This window comes from Antechinus flavipes, chromosome 5, assembly GCF_016432865.1.
Source record: "Antechinus flavipes isolate AdamAnt ecotype Samford, QLD, Australia chromosome 5, AdamAnt_v2, whole genome shotgun sequence".
Classification (NCBI taxonomy): domain Eukaryota; kingdom Metazoa; phylum Chordata; class Mammalia; order Dasyuromorphia; family Dasyuridae; genus Antechinus; species Antechinus flavipes.
This window is the reverse complement of record NC_067402.1, coordinates 132,643,071-132,658,017: the sequence shown is the minus strand read 5'-3', so window position 1 is coordinate 132,658,017 and position 14,947 is coordinate 132,643,071. Positions and strand designations below refer to the sequence as shown.

The following is a 14,947-nucleotide window of genomic DNA, read 5'->3' as shown; positions in this document are numbered from 1 at the left end:
TGTTATTTGGCTGTTTGCCCAGGGAAGCCTGGTAAAGACTGAGTTTGCATGTCAATTGGATTAAATGGACTACTTCCAAACAGGTTTCAGATTATATAAATTTAGGAGCACCTCCACCCCCAGGGTTTTTACAAACTTTGGTTTAGAAATTTTAGCTTTTGAAAGAAGAAAACAAAAGTAGTATGTGTTATTTATAAAGAATATGTAAACCCCTTTCACACTGAACATTTAGAATAGCATAATACTCCACTGAATGTTTTAAAATAATTTCATTAAATTATGGTAAGATACCATGGCCCTTTTCCCATGGGCACTTAATGAATGCTAATAAATAGATGTGGAATAGATCATGTTATTACAAAAATTAAGTTATTTGATTTGATGAAGATGAAATCACTGAGTAGAATAAATTTTTAAGGTATTATAGGTCAGGTACCCTAGTATGAGAAACAGCATTGTCTAATGGATAAAAAACTAGCCTTAGAGTGGGGGTGATGGCAGTACCTAAAGTTTTCTAATGTAATGAGGGAGATCTAACACGCAGCTAGGTGGTGTAGTAGATAAAGTTCTAGACCTGGAGTCAGGAAGATTCATGTTCCTTAATTCAAATCTGTCCTTTGACACTTACTAGCAGTGTGATGCTGAGCAAGTCACTTAATCCTGTTAGTCTCAATTTCCTCATCTGTTAGAGAAGGAAATGGCAAACAACTACAATATTTTTGCCAAGAAAACCTCATAAAGGAGTCAAAAAGAGTCAGACAGCTGAGAACAACTGAACAAGAGCCATCTCAACACCTGAAGAAACTTTCCCCAGGATGACTTACTGTATAGAGAGCTGGCATCAAAACCATTAAAGTCTGTTTTGAAGTCTTACCTCCTACATACTGGCTATATTGCACTTTATGAGTTCCAGGCAATCTAATAAGATTTTTTTTAATTTCAAGAAGTGCCAACCTGCCTAGTTAGAGTGAATTTCCTCCCATGAGAGGACCGTATTTTACTGTAGATGTGAACATTTTACATTATTTTACATTGATTACACTGATGTCCAGTTCCTTTTAGTTAAGTGCTACTAAATAAATATGAAGCCATTCAGGATAGCTCTTTAAACATTTCATACTAATTATTTCATACTTAGGATAAATTTTTCTTGTCCATAGTCTATCAGCATGTAACATAAAGATTAAGGACCCAGTACCCTTCTAATGCCTATCACCTAAGTGTCCTCTAAAATTATATTTCTACTTGTTAAGAGAGGAATTATTTTTAAAGGCTTTAGCTAATTAATAAGGACAACTTATTGCTTCACATTTTATTCATCCATTTAGACACAGCTCCTGTCAGTACATGATAGCCACAAGCCTTTCATAGCTCAAAAAGGAGTAATTCCTTAACATTCTACAAATTCTAACACTTCTGATGCCAACACTTCCACTGCCTTCAAGGTTTCCACCTTGATATATTCTACTACTGGTGTGACTGCACATTCTCAGGTGATAAGCCAAGGAACACACTGATGTGCCACATGTGTGAACAGGGGGAAAAAAAGTATTGTGTCTTAAAACCCAGCAAAAGACTGCAACTTCTTTAATGATAGAATTCTCTTTTTTCATCCCCTTGTGCACCAATGAATACTCAATAAATATTTATTGCTGATGAAAATATCATTAACTGCTTGGTTAGTGGTTGAGAATTACATGAAGATATTATTCTAAATTGGTTTCAGCAAATGAAACATTTGTAACTAGTTCCTTTTCTCATACAAACTTAAAACAGGAATCGTCTTAAGAGGAGGAAGGGAACTTAGAAATCCTGTGCCTTCTCTTTGAGAAAACTTCTAGATTTCTTATTTAGGTAACAGAATGAATGGAGCTCTAGACTAGGAGTCAGGAAACTTAGAGTTCAGATATTACCTCAGATATCTTTTGCCTCAGTTTCCCTTCTCTAAAATAGGGATAATAACACCTGTCTCTCAGGATTGTTGCAAAGGTAAAATGAGATAATAATTATAAAGAACCTTAAAGCATATAAGAGTGCTATCTATAACTATATATGTTGTATATTCATAGTGTTTGCATGTTGTCTTATCCTGAGAACAAAAACTGTCTTTTTCCATTCTTTGTATCCCCAGCACCTACCATCGTACCTGACATATATAAGTACTTGATAAATGCTTATTGATAATTTTATTCTCCTTGGGATGTAGGAATCTCTACTACAACACTCCTGATAAGTTTCTTCTTGACCATTTCTAACGATGGGACTCAAATACCTCATAAGAAATCCTATTCCATTTTTGGATGACTAATTATTGGAAAGTTTTTGCTAATACATTTTACACAAGAATGTAATTTGTAACTTAAATCTATTTATTCTCATTCTTCCTTTTGAATCTAAACAAAATATATCTCAACTCTTTTCTACATGTTCTTGTGGCTATGTCAAACTCTTCATTAACCTGTGAACCATACTGTCAAATAAGAAATTTCTCTACAAGGATACTGGAGTATTTTGCTATTTCCTTCTCACTGAATTAAAGTAAACTAAGGTTAAGTGACCTGCTGATCAAGCAGATTGTGAGCATTTGAACTGGATTGAAGTCAGTCTTCATGCTTGCAAACCCAGTGCTTTATCCACTGAATTGTCCAGCTGTCAGCCCTTCAAATATTTGAAGACAATTATCATTTGTATAGTAATTTATAAATCATATAATATATTCTTTCCTAGAAACTTCTGAGGTTGAATCCTCCATTCTATAGAGAAGAAATCTGTAGTTAAGACATGGCAACCAACTTTCAATGTTTCTTTATGCTTAGTAGTATTCAACAATATTCATTAAATATTAGATGATTAATATGTGCAGAACATATACCAGGTTAGGCAAATTAGCTAAAACAATTTTCTTCATGGAGCTTAATACCTAGTGGAGAAAATATATAAAACTTGAAAGCAAAATGATGGTGGCTTAGCAGTACCAAACATAAAACTGTATTATAAAGCACCAGTGCCATTTGATCCTGGCTAAGAAAAAGAGTGGTCCATCATTGGAATATGTTTGATATATACAACATTATAATCAAGGGCTATTGTAATCTAACATTTGATAATCCTCCAAACTCCAGCTTCTGGAATAAGAACTTACTATTTCACAAAAATTGCTAGGAAAACTGGGAAATAATATGTCAGAAACTCAGCACAGACCTATATCTCATACCAAAACAAGGTCAAAATGGATACATGATTTGGGTATAATGATACCATAAACAATTTAAGAGAACAAGGGATAATTTATCAGATCTTTGGAGAAGGGAGGAATTTATGACCAAAGAAGAACTATGAAGAATGCTATGAAAGATAAAATGGACAACTTTGATTATATTAAAATAAAAAGGGTTTGCACAAACAAAACCAACAGAAACAAGATTAAAAGGGAAGTACAAAGCTGAGAAAAATCTTTACAGCCAATATTTCTGATAAAGATCTCATTGCTAAAATATATAAAGAACCGTGTCAAATTTTTAAGAATACGAGTCATTCTCCAATTGATAAATGGTCAAAGGATACGGACAATTTTTAGGTAATGAAATTAAAGCCATTTATAGTTATAGGAAAAAAAACACTCTAAATCACTTTTGATTAGAAAAGTACAAATTAAAACAACTCTGAGGTACCTCCTCACGTCTTTCACATTGGCTAAGATGAAAGGAAAAGCTAATGATAAATGTTGGAGAGGATGTGGGAGAACTGGAATACTGATGCATTGCTGGTGGAGTTGGGAAATGATCCAACCATTCTGGAAAGCAATCTGAAACTATGCTTAAAGAGTTATCAAACTGTGCACACCCTTTGCCCCAGCAATGCCATTACTGGGTCTGTGTCCCAAGGAAATAAAAAAGAAAGGAAAAGGACCCACATGTGCAAAAATGTTTGTGGTAGCCCTTTCTGTGGTAAGCAAAGAATTGGAAAAGGAATGGATGCTCATCAATTAGGGAATGGCTGAACAAGTTGTCATACATGAAGATAATGGAATATTATTATTCTATTTTAAATTATGAACAACTTGTGTCTTATAGGCAATAAACTCCCATATATTATATATCTTGCCTAGAACTTACCTCTTAGAGGTAATATCATCTATCTTCAGTAGTCTACTGGAGTAATAGTAGTATCAATAGTAGTAGAATATCACTAGTCAGTTTTGAATCAGGAGGCTCCTGCCTTATTCACAAGCAGAAAGTTGCTTCCTCAGTACAGTCAGTATGATCCACTGACATCTCGTGCTTGTACTGGATTAGAGCTTAGTGAAAGAGGATGGCATTTTCTCTTCCATTCTAAAGCAATAAAAAAGCAATGTGTCAGAAAATTCAATTCAACTAAACATGCCATTCCTACTTTGGTTAATCAAGATTTTGCTACAATATTGTTTTCTCTTAATTTAATACTTGTGATACTATGTCAACTGTAGCAATGAATCTGCCAGCACTAGACTATAGAATGTAAAATGAAAAGATTTTGTGCATAAGAACTTAATATTTGTTTTAAAATCAACAAACAAAATGTTTTAGGTGTCATTTAATCCAAAACATAGCTGGATAAGATTGACTTCTATAATACTTTTGACAAGTTGTCATCATATTGCTACTTGAAGAGCCTCACTGAAAGTCAATCCATTCTGATACATTATTGGTGGAATTGTGAATACATCCAGCCATTCTGGAGAGCAATTTGGAACTGTGCTCAAAAAGTTATCAAAATGTGCATACCCTTTGATCCAGCAGTGCTGCTACTGGGCTTATACCCCAAAGAGATACTAAAGAAGGGAAAGGGACCTGTATGTGCCAAAATGTTTGTGGCAGCCCTGTTTGTAGTGGCCAGAAACTGGAAATTGAATGGATGCCCATCAACTGGAGAATGGCTGAATAAATTGTGGTTTATGAATATTATGGAATATTATTGTTCTGTAAGAAATGACCAGCAGGATGATTTCAGAAAGACCCGGAGAGACTTACATGAACTAATGCTGAGTGAAATAAGCAGGACCAGGAGATCATTATATACTTCAACAACAATACTATATGATGATCAATTCTGATAGACATGGCTCTCTTCAAAAATGAGATGAACCAAATCAGTTCCAATAGAGCAGTAATGAATTGAACCAGCTACACCCAGCGAAAGAACACAGGGAAATGAATGTGAACCACTATGTTGAATTCCCAATCCCTCTATTTTTGTCCACCTACGTTTTTGATTTCCTTCACAGGCTAATTGTACACTATTTCAAAGTCCGATTCTTTTGTACAGCAAAATAACTATGGACATGTATACATATATTGTACTTAACTTATATTTTAACCTATTTAACATGTATTGGTCAACCTGCCATCTGGGGGAAGGAAAGGAAAAGGTTTTGCAACTGTCAATGCTGAAAAATTACCCATATCTTATAAATAAAAAAGCTATAAAAATTTTTTTAAAAAGAAAGTCAATCCATTATTGACTCATGTATCAAATACAACAAATAAAATATAAGCAAAATGAGGATACAGATCTACTCCATTATGTTTTTCATTCAAATACCATAGAGTCCTAAAAACTTTTATCTACATATCAAAATATGGGAAAAGGAATCTGTATGTTAATTCATACGTTTCTCAAAAAACTTTTCTCAAAACCTGAATCAGACAATAGGAAAAGATGTCTTTAAAAGAGTAAGATTTTAAAAAGTCACATTCCACAACAATATTACTATTTTTTTTTCTCCTTTTGTACTCATCCAAATATTGTCCATTAAATTTCCACTTTTAAGGAGACAGGCTTTCCCCACAGGTATATACTTTCCTCATATATAGTATTACTCTTCTGCCCATTCTATTATAAGGTAGGCTTCTTTTGAACAAGATACAACTTTGATTTCCATATTCCAATTATGAGATTTGATATAGGATGGAATAGAAAGAACATATGACCTACAAGTCAGAAAAGCTGAGTTTCATTTCCAAATCTAACGCTTAATGTGTATCCTGTATATACTGTGAGTAAAGTTTTCCACCTTAAGTCAGTGAGCTTGACTTTAGTTCCAGGCAAAATTCTAAAATCTATTAGTAAAAGGTTGTTTTATAAGCATTTACAAGGGGAAATTATATTAGCATAGTTTCATGAAGAATATATCATTCCATATTCACCTGTTGAAAAGGTGAATAACTCAGGAAAATGAAATATAATATACCTGGATTTCACAGGTATTTCACAATTAAGACATTTTACAAAACCTCTTCTCTTTTCTTTGTGTATATGATTAAGAAGTTGAATCAATAACATTCAGAATTGGATGAATAAAGGATCTTTAAAAAATAGATATTTAGGTATTAATGCCATATTGGAGAGAGGTCTCTACAGGCATGATACTAAGAGTTTGCCATTGGCATTTTTATCACTTATTTGGGTAAAAACATTGATGTTATGATTACAGTATTGAAAGATCATTGTATGACAGCATTAGCATCTTCCCATTCCCCACAAAAAAAGGCCTAGACAAGTCAGAAGAATAAATCACATCTAATAAAATGAATTTCAATGGGCATAAACATAAAGTACTTTACTTTGGTTAAAAGAAACACTTAGCATTCCAGTTGCATCACAGATAATATATGTCAGTAAAATTATATCAATAATAAATAATAAAATATATCAATAACTTTTAAATGGGAATTTTGATCTTGGGTACCATATTTTATGAAGAATATCAACTGATGACATTAGAGCATACTGATTCAGATAGTCAGATGACTAAATTCATGCTATGCAAACATTTGTCAAGAGAATTAGGACTATTTTCCCTTAACATGAAAACTTAAAAGAGAGAATTGATAGCTACCATCAGACATTGGGAAGGATATCATAATTTTTGTGTCTTTTCTTTAGAGAGCAAAAGCAGAAGCAGTGAATTACAAAGAAGCAGAACTTTATTTAGCATGAGAAAAACCTTTTTAGTAAATTAGAACTGTCCAAAAATGCCATGACCCATCTCTGGAAATAATGGATTGACTTTCAGTGGTGATCTTCAAGTAGCAATTGTCAAAAGTATTATAGAAGTCAATCTTATCCAGCTATGTTTTAGATTAATTGATACCTAAAGCCTCTTCTTGCTCATTGATTCAATTCTATGATTTAATGTGATCTAGTCTTTTTGCTCTTAAATTTCCTTATCCAGCAAATAAAGGGAATTTCATATTATTCAGGTACATAGCTGGTTTGGTGACTAAATTGGATGGTCATGTGAATTTTGAACATTTTTTCACTAAAATTTTTTCTCAACCTACTTAATCCTCATTTATTCAAAAGAAGTTGCAGTCCTAAAATTTGGCATTTCTTTAATTATTTCCTCATAGAATCTATTTTACTCTTCTACTAAAAGAACTAAATTAAAATGTGAATTGAGAAAAAAATAGTACACAGAATTTGGAATTGAAATGATATTAATTTTTCAGCACCTGTTCAAGAATCAACATAAAGATTCCTTTTCCTTATGTTTTTCCCAAATTTTGATATGTAGGTAAAAGTTTTTAGGACTTATGATATTTGAATGAAAAACATAATGGAGTGGATTTGTATCCCCATTTTGCTTATATTTAATTTGTTGTACTTGACACATAAGTAAAATTTTCTCCCTTTCCCTATTGGATCTTGCAACTTAAAGATAATAACAATCTTGATAAAATTACCACTAGATTGTTTCATTTCAAAATTAAACTAGATTCATTGGGAATATCACTTTGAGATCTAACAGAGAAACAAGACAAAAAATGCCATGGAAACGTAAATCATTGGAAATACAACACAATTTTGTCTATTTTGTGAGGAGTAATAGACTTTTCTCTTTTATTGGTGTTTTTTAAACTATAAAACAATAGAAATGCATAAAAACTTCATTGTAATGTACAAGACACAATAGGAATATTGCCTGACATTTAATTTCGAATAAGATATGTAGAAAACTTGGATAGGGGCCAAAGAAAAAACAATAAAATGATTGAAAGGTTAGAAAATAGGACATGGGATGGGGAGGTGAAAGGATCTAAATTATTTAGCTGAAGGGGAAAAGAAAACTGAACAGAAACTTAATAATTATATTCAGATATATGAAAGATTGTTAAAAGGAGAATGCTAAATAAATGTTGTCAGTCATTGTGGTCTAAATTATAGAAATTGTCCTTAAAATAAAAATTTCCATTAGGTATAACAAAAACTTTATAAAAATTATTTTTAAACATTTAAATAGGCCACTAGAATAAGTTACAGTTCTCTAAGAATAACAGTTGACTTGGTTAATTAAATAAGTACAGATTAGAAGGAGGATGGCCAGATAAGATAGCTTATCTATATTCCTTCTTCCTATATAATTTAATATGTGTTTAATAATTGAAAGTAGAATTGTGTCTCTTATTTTTCAGCTATCTCTGAAAGTATTCTATTTAAAACAGAACATGACTTTATGGAAAAACAAATATTTTTATGATTAACAACTGAAGAATGTCTATCAATGTAACCTAATATAAAAATTGTGTTTACTTAACTATGTAGCTCAATTTTTTTTCTAAAAGTATGTACTATGAGTCTTGACTCAATCCAAGTAGTCAAAAAAATCATATTAGTCCAATTCAGTGAAGACATTTTGCCATAGATATTATGCCTGGCTTATAAATGACATTGAGGATATATGAACCAAAGATTTTTGTGGCATGAAATAGTATGATTGAAAATTTTGGTATATAGGGAATTTTTAGAAATAGAATGACCAGGCATTTAATAAGATGGAAAATTCAGCTTATAGCACTCTAGTTTGGGTTTTAGGATTTTTTTGGGGGGGGGAGGGGAATTGTTTGAGTGAAGGAGGGTAAAAACATTGTTATTGAAAATATCTATTAGTAGCCCTCTCTGCTTCCATCAGTATGGCATCAGGGTGGCTAATGCTAGTACATATTTAACACATATTCTATAGACAGTTAAACATTGGCATTTATTTATTTATTTTAAAGCAAATGTTCCTTCCATATTTCAATAGATACATAGTCTCATCAATGTGAATCCTCTTGCCACATACAAATGATCTGAGCCTTCTCATTTTGTGCTGTTCTTGTCTTTGTTCTCCCATAAATCCTTTATAAGGGATTTTCCCTAACATCCTCATGGAGATTCTTGTGGATCTTTTGACATCATACAGGTACCAATGTAGCACACCAATCATCTACCTGTCATCTCTTGCTCTTACTTCATGTCTTTTATCATGAGAATAAGGGAACATTTGCAATATAATCACCCTCTACTCTTAGGAAAGGTGACTAAAGAGATTCCTTTGTGCTAAAGTGATAGTAGCTGTTAACTTCTATTAACTTCTTCTTTAACTTCTGTTAACTTCTAAGCTGCCATTTGATACTGGCAAACTTATTGCCTTACCTTTCCACTCTCATCTCTTTTCAGACTACTTGGTATTCCAGATGAATTCAACTATTTCTCCAAGACAATAGGAAATTCTGATGCTTCCTTATGTCCATGACTTCACTCAGTATTCCAGATGACTGTAGGAAATTCATTCTTTCATTTTCCATGGCCTGTTTAATTCCTTGTCATCTTTTTAAAGTCTAACTTGCCACCATCTCTAAAGTCTGCTTATCTATCCTCCATGTTAATAGGGACCTCATACTACTTAGACTTTTCATACCTCTTTTCAGCTGTTCCTCTCAAATATAATCCATGGGATTTGGAACCAGAAAAAATCTAAAGGACCATCTACATAATCCTTTATTTTACAGAGTAGGAAATGGAAAGGACTTAGATGTTATATTACATGATAGCTAAATGAGATTGGTGTAACATACAGCACTTTACAATCCTACAAATACTAGTTGTTCTTATCTACTAATTCATCTCCTCCTTCCAAGAGACTGTATCCCTTCTAGAAGGTAAAATAGTATTCTACAGATTTTGTTAAGTCATTTCAGTCAAGTCCAACTCTTCATGACCCCATTTGGGATTTTCTTGGCAAAGAGGTGCTGCACCATTTCCTTCTCCAGTTCATTTACAGAGGAGGAAACTAAAGCAAATAGGGTCAAATGATTTGCCCAGGGTCACACAACTAGTAAGTGTCTGAAACCAGATTTGAAATTTTAAAAAGTTGTTTTCCTAAATCCAGACCTGGCATTCTATCTACTGTGCAGTCATTTATAAGTGTTAGTTGAATTGGACTGAATTGAATCTGTAAATTTTCCTTAGGTACTAGTGTAAACTGATTTACAAATAGTCAGATACAATGGAAACTATTCTGTTTGTATCACATCTGTAACTACAGTTAAATAAAATATACCATCCCTATTTTTCAAGGATAAAGAAACTGAGAATTTCCTTTAGAATTAGAAATTTAGAATAAATTTAGAATTTAGAACAGGTAGGCCCAAGCCAACATATATACATCTTTTTATGGAGAACAATAGAATAAGTTTAATTTGTCCTTGTGTATTTCATTGTACTTTCCAAGGTATCAATAGCAGTAAGCAAAACAAAACCAATTTGTTTTGAAAAGCAGCTAAGGTAACCCCCTTCACACCCTCTCCCCAAAAGACTTGTCTGTCTTCTGACTTTTTAGGTGTGTGGATATCACTATTAATGAGATAGCAAGTTAGTTCTCAGCATTTCAGAATGATACCAGATTCAACTTTGTTATTGTTCAATGATTTTAAATTTCAACTACCAACATATTCCTTCTATCCATGCAGATTGTAACACTTGGCCAATTTAGTAGATGGTCTTTCTCATTCAGAATTTTCCTTCTAATATTTATTCTATATTATGTTCTCTCTCTGTGTCACTCCACACCATAGAATTCTATGCTGTCCGTTGTTGGTTTGTTTTGCTTTCTTTATATGGTACTTTACAACACAAATTAATTTCATTTTAATGACACTTTCATTCAAGTTATTCTTCCTTTTGCATAACATTAAGTGGTAATGTACTAAAATTGGCCTATAAAATATATACTGTGCATAGAGAAAGCCTTTGCAATGGTCTTCCTGGTTAGCATATAGTGTCTTTGAGGATATTGGTACTGCTGGAGGGAAGATATGCTCAAGAACGTTGCCTCAAGGTATCAGGTCTCTGATGAAGCAGTTAAGAAATGTGTTAGTCACTGCTATTTATATTTATATATATATATATATATAAAATCCAGAATGAGTGGATTTTTTTTTATTTATTAGTAAAGGTTCTAAAAATCATTAAGAAAAAAATCATACCAAAATTATGTCTATGAAACACTATTTATTGATAAGATTTTGCTGTAGACTTGAGACTTGGGACTTTACCCCACTAAGAATCCCAATTCACAGAATCTGAGATTCAGAATGAATATCAGACTATGTAATCCAAGCTCTACTTAAACAAGAATCCCCTTAGCAATACAACTCACAAAAGTTCATCCTTTTTTTTTTTTTTTTTTTTTGCTTAAAACTTTCTAATGAGAAGGGGAATATCCTGAGGCAGTCCGTTCACTTTTGTACAGCTTCAGTTGTGAAGTTCAGAAAAGATGAACATGGACAGTAATACATATAAGTAAGTGTTTTTAGAGAGTAACAAAAGATAATCAATTTTTTTCTCAATTCTAGTTTTGCAAATTTGGTCATGTTTTTGTAAACCAGTATATTCTAGACATTCTTTAGCAATAGGAGTGACCATTTGTGATGTTGGAAGTAAATTATAAATATTTCTTTGTAGAATTTAATTATAATTTTAAAGTATTATAGGTTATAAACATATTGTGTATTTACTTATAATTATAACAACCCTTAGATAAATGAGAATGATTTAAAGTCTCAAGTTAGTCAAAAGTATTACTTTATTGACTACCATTCCAAAGAATGGAACTACTATATTGGTACAGAAATGTCTTGGACACAATCTTTTTCCTCAAAGTTACATATGTAAATTGAACTGAATCTTAATTCAATTTAACAAATATTGGCCAAATGCCTGTGTGTGGCTGGCACTTTAAGTAATCAGGGACACAAAGGTAAAAACAAAATAGTAAAAATTAGTAATGTCCTCATTTATGAGCTGTTAGCTAAACTGTACTTTAATGGAAACTGAGAATTCTCAGAAGGCAAGTGGGATGAGGATAAAATTTTTATCCAGAGAATTGCTAACAAATGGGTTTTACTAGTACACAAAATGAAAATAAATAAAAATAAAATTTTTATTTTATTTAATGGATAAAAAACCATTATTAAAGCCAGGAAGACCTAGGTTGAAGTCCCATTTAACCTCACAGTGTTCTAGGTTATAAGTATCAGACTCCAGGGTGGCCCAAACTACATAAATGTAACTTATAAATGTTTTACAAAATAAATAAAAATTCAATACAGTATAGATAGTGCTAATTTGTGGTTTTTCAAGTCACTATGCAACCATAGTGATCCATTTCTATTTAAATTTGATGATAGTGCTCTAAGCAATTCCTTTTAATCTAAAAGTGCAAAGGCTTGTGTGGACAAAGGAAATTTCTTCAGGAGGTCTCTTTAGCTCCAAGGAAAATAAGGATCCAGTCCATCCTTTCTCCTAGAGGAAATATGGAGCCATTGATTTTAAAGTAAGGGAATTGACATGCTTATTTGTGTATCTATATATGGAGGGAAGAGGATGAGGGCAGAAAGATCAATCAGTCTGTTGCATAGTCCAGGTGAAAGTTGAATATCTGGATTAAGAGAGATTATGTGTACATGTGTATGGGACCAGTTTGAGAAGTTTTGTCACTGATTGGATACAGAAATCAAGAAAGGATAACATAAAGGTTTCAAAGCTAGGTAATTGACAGGTTGGTGGTGACATCAGTAGAAAGCAAATTTGGAGGAAGATTGTGTTTAGAGGGAAATATAGTAAATTAATTTGGGGCATATTTATTTGTGGTGCTAACTAAAAGTCTAGATAGACAAAGGAATGGTGGTCTAGCAAAGGAAACCGAATGAGAGTTGTAAAGTAGAAGGACAATGATCCAGTAGCTAAAGAAGGATAGAATATTCATAAAGAAATAGAAAAGTCAATAAACACAGAGAAGGTAAAACAGATGAGGACTGAGAAGAGGTTATTGAGAGATCATTTGTAATCTCAAAGAGAAGTATGTCCACTGAGGTCAGAAGATAGACTACAAGGAATTGAGAAGTGATATTTATGAAATGAATGTAGACAGTTCTTTTTACAAATTTGATTCACTGTGAAAGGGAGTAGAGATATAGAATGGTAGTTTGAGGATAAAGGTTTTTAAAAACAGGTAGACCAGAAAAATTTTATTATCTGTCAGTGAAACAACTATTTGGTAAAGAGATAATGAAATTGAAAGAATCAAAAAATGATGAAAGGATATAGAAAATAATCTTAGTGAAACTGGGATTACCTAGCCTAAATTTTAAAATACTAACAAGATGATAAATATATATTTTTTAAAAATTTGAAATGACTAGATTAAAATATAAATATCACTACTAATATTAATGGACATTTATGTAGCATTTCAAAATTGTAAAGTGTTTTACATACATTATTTCATTTGGCCTTGAATGACCTTATGAGCTAAGTAAGTACAAATTGGTTCTCTATCTCTGAGGAGAAAACAAGAAAAAATCAACTTCAGGGGCAACATGAAAGAATAAAATTAGTTAGAAAATGGAATGGGTCAGTGAACGTCCTTGAATACTAGAATGTTTTAGCAAGGTTGGTCATACAGAGAAATAATTATTCTATAGCATCCCCCCCCAAAAAAAAAATAAAATAAAACTGATAGTATCTGGAAGATAATTCATCTATCTAAAGGCAGAAGAATGAAGTAGATGATATCTCAATTTTCCTTCAAAGCCTCTATTTCCCACATTTCAGAATAAGAGAACCATACTGTAGGGTGAAATCAATTCCTTTTATAATTTAAATTAAGAATACATATTTTTCCAAACGTTATCCAACAGATAAAAATCTTACTGTGTTTCAGCTACTATAAGATAAAAAGTCAAATTGGTGATTATGGTATTTTCTGAGTTTGGCTACTTTTCTCAAAAGCTTAATTTTATTTTATTGTATTTTTTAAAATAACTTTTTATTGACAGAACCCATGCCAGGGTAATTTTTTACAGCATTATCCCTTGCACTCACTTCTGTTCCAGTTTTTCCCCTCTCTCCCTCCACCCCTCCCCCAGATGGCAAGCAGTCCTTTACATGTTAAATAGGTTACAGTATATCCTAGATACAATATATGTGTGCAGAACCGAATAGTTTTCTTGTTGCACAGGGAGAATTGGATTCCAAAGGTATAAATAACCCGAGAAGAAAAACAAAAATGCAAACAGTTTATATTCATTTCCCAGTGTTCTTTCTTTGGGTGTAGCTGCTTCTGTCCATCCTTGATCAATTGAAACTGAATTAGAAAGCTTAATTTTATTAACTGATGAGTTTAATATTTAATTTATGTCTCTTTACCTCTTTCATTTTCCTATGCCTTCTCTCTGTGTGAGAGCTTCTGTGTAGGAATGAAAATAAGTAACATCCGAAGCTAATATGTCTCAAATGTTGCACCTGAACCCAAATCTCCAAGGTCAGTCCTTATAACACCACTTTACCTTTTCTTTGTATCAGCTATGATTTTGTGTGTGTGTGTGTGTGTGTGTGTGTGTGTGTGTGTGTGTGTGTGTCTTCTAAAATGGAAACCATAGTTTGATAATAGAAGTTTGTTGGTTGAATGCAAAGTGTTGAGAACATAGCAAAAGCTTGTAAATGACATGGTCAAGGTCTGCAATAATTTGTACAACTCACCTTCAATGACTTAACTTTTTCTTCTCTTTATAATACTTTAGCATAATTGGTATTTATCTTTTCTAGTGAATGAATAAAACTACAAAATTGAACATTTGGTTTA

General features: G+C 32.4%; 1 protein-coding gene across 4 annotated transcripts in view; it reads left to right on the top strand.

Annotated features, from left to right (window-relative positions):
• FOXP2 (forkhead box P2) overlaps positions 1–14,947 on the top strand; it is a 711,055-nt gene that overhangs the window by 552,217 nt on the left and 143,891 nt on the right. Inside the window, exon 1 of one of the 4 annotated variants that reach the window (XM_052001614.1) lies at positions 12,564–14,626. The exons of the other annotated variants lie outside the window; for them this stretch is intronic. The gene's annotated coding sequence lies outside the window, so the exon portion shown is untranslated. Of the gene's footprint in view, positions 1–12,563; positions 14,627–14,947 lie in introns of those variants that run through there. 4 annotated transcript variants of the gene reach the window in all.